The sequence below is a fragment of the Triticum urartu genome, chromosome 5A (assembly GCF_056163025.1).
Source record: "Triticum urartu cultivar PI428250 chromosome 5A, HENAU_Tu73, whole genome shotgun sequence".
Taxonomy (NCBI): Eukaryota; Viridiplantae; Streptophyta; class Magnoliopsida; order Poales; family Poaceae; genus Triticum; species Triticum urartu.
In genome coordinates this window covers 475,292,535-475,295,316 of record NC_141877.1, presented here as the reverse complement: position 1 = coordinate 475,295,316, position 2,782 = coordinate 475,292,535, and the positions used below count along the sequence as shown (strand labels likewise).

At 41.8% G+C, this 2,782-nt stretch overlaps 1 long non-coding RNA gene across 1 annotated transcript; it reads right to left on the bottom strand.

Moving 5' to 3' along the window:
- Nucleotides 1-605: 605 nt before the first annotated feature.
- LOC147972059 (uncharacterized) lies at nt 606-1,312 on the bottom strand. The gene is made up of 3 exons (XR_015603369.1): nt 1,072-1,312; nt 906-963; nt 606-818 (listed from the first exon to the last, which is right to left on the bottom strand). It is a non-coding gene; the product is annotated as an uncharacterized LOC147972059 (long non-coding RNA).
- Nucleotides 1,313-2,782: the final 1,470 nt, after the last annotated feature.

Below are 2,782 nucleotides of genomic sequence, written 5' to 3'. Positions count from 1 at the left end.
TTTCCTATGGACTCAATGTGATCTTGGATCACTAAAATATAAGACGAAGAGTCTTGAGCTTTTGAGCTTGAGCCAATCCTTTGTCCTTAGCATTTTGAAGGTTCCACTTTCACATCCATGCCATGCCAATCATTGAGCTTTCCTGAAATAATCATCTTGGAATAGCATTAGCTCAATGAGCTATATGTTGTTATGAATTACCAAAACCACCTAGGGATAGTTGCACTTTCAGAGTGAAGGATTTTCCGGTTAGAGTAAGACCTCGTATTCCCACAGTCAGTGCATGGACAACACATAAAACCATTCTGCTTGTTTGCCTCGGCCGCATCGAGAAACTCATGCACTCCCTTACTGTACTCGCGGGTGTGTCTGTCACCGTACATCCATTGCCGGTTCATCTGCGTGCATTATATATAATTAAGTGTCCAAATTAATAGAAGTTCATCATCACATTAAAACCAAAGTGCATACATAGTTCTCATCTAACAACATATAGCTCTCCAGAGCATCTAATTAATTAAACCATACATTGAAAAAACAAATGCGATCATAATCGCAACCAAGGTAACAATTGATCCAACGGCATAATGATACCAAGCCTCGGTATGAATGGCATATTTTCTAATCTTTCTAATCTTCAAGCGCATTGCATCCATCTTGATCTTGTGATCATCGACGACATCCGCAACATGCAACTCCAATATCATCTCCTCCTCCTCAATTTTTTTTATTTTTTCCTTCAACAAATTGTTTTCTTCTTCAACTAAATTTAACCTCTCGACAATAGGGTCGGTTGGCATTTCCGATTCACATACATCCTAGATAAATAAAATCTATGTCACGTTGGTCGACATAATTTTCATAAACAATAAATGAACCAATAGTTATAAAGATAATATACATACCACATCCGAATCATAGACAGGACGAGGGCCGACGGGGGCGGATACCAAAACCATCGCACTATATAAGATGCAATAATAAATATAAGAAAATGATACAAGTATCTATCTAAACATACAAGTAAGAATATTTTTCCTTTCAGAGAGAAGATAAGAACAAGAGGCTCACCACGGTGGTGTCGGTGATGAGATCGGCGCGGGTGATCGACGGTGGTGAAGACGGGGACGGGGCGTGACGGACCGCTAAATCTAGACAAATCTCGAGGAAAATGGAGCTTGGAGGTCGAGCTTCGAGAGGAGAAAGCTTAAGTAGTGTGGCTCGGGCATTCCATCGAACACCTCATGTGCATAGGAGGTGAGCTAGAGCACCACAAAGCCCTCTCCCCCTCGGCCAGAAAAAACAGAGCACTGTGCTCTGCTCTTGCGTGAGGGGGTATATATAGGAACCTCATTGGTCCCGGTTGGTGACATGAGCCGGGACTAAAGGGGAGCCTTTGGTCCCGGTTCAAGCCACCAACCGGGACCAATGGTGGTGGGCCAGGAGCGAGGCCCATTGGTCCCGGTTCGTCCCACCAACCGGGACCAAAAGGTCCAGATGAACCGGGACCAATGGCCCACGTGGCCCGGCCGGCCCCCTGGGCTCACGAACCGGGACCAATTCCCACATTGGTCCCGGTTCTAGACTGAACCGGGACTAATGGGCTAACCCGGCCTGGACCAAAGCCCTGTTTTCTACTAGTGAGACCAACTTAGGCCAAAAGCCTAAGCTGGGGGAGTACGTATTTCTCACCGACATTACATTTATGTTCACACACACTCATTGCTAGATGTCGATGCTCATACTTTTTCACTGTAATATCCATGCTAGTTTATTTTCTTTTTCCTGCTTTCTTCTTGTGTGTTTGCTAAACCTTAAGAAAAAACAAAAAAATTAGTAGTAGTTTATGTTTCTGCTGTAGTAGTAGTAATTAAAAAGAAAACCCAAAAATATTTCCCGTTCTTCTTTTGCTTGTTGGGAGCTTTCCTGTGTAAATAGTTTTATTTCTTTTCTTTTCTTTGGGGGTCAATAGGAGAAGATCATAATTAAATTGTTGAAGTGGCTCTTACATGCATTATTGTTGATTTAACCAAGAGCCCGTATTGCCTTGTCTTCTCCTGTTTATTGAATGCTCGTAGATTCCAGCTTAGTCCAATGCACGCGCACTCTTATTATTATTCACACCGTTCGGTCGTGTAAGTGAAAGGCAATTATGATGATATATGATGGGCTGACTGAGATGAGAAAAGCTGGTATGAACTCGACCTCTTTTGTTTTTGTAAATATGATGAGTCCCTCGTTCTTGATTCAGCTTATTATGAATAAACATGTTTGCAATGACAATTAGAGATCATAGTTGCTTGTGCCATGCTTGATTAGCTATGAGTTATAATGATTTACTTTGTGTGTCAACATGCTATTGAGATGATTATGATGTGGTATGATGGGGTCGTATCCTCCTTCGAATGATTTAAGTGACTTGACTTGGCACATGTTCACGCATGTAGCTGAAACAAATCAACATAGCCTTCACGATATTTATGTTCATGGTGGATTATATCCTACTCATGCTTGCATCCAATGTTTATTAATTTTAATGCATGTACATGGCTGTTGTCGCTCTCTAGTTGGTCGCTTCCCAGTCTTTTGCTAGCCTTCACTTGTACTAAGCGGGAATACTGCTTGTGCATCCAATCCCTTAAACCCCAAATTTATTACAGATGAGTCCACCATACCTTCCTATATGCGGTATCTACCTGCCGTTCCAAGTAAATTTGTATGTGCCAAACTCTAAACCTTCAAATAAACATTCTATTTTGTATGCTCGAATAGCTCATGTATC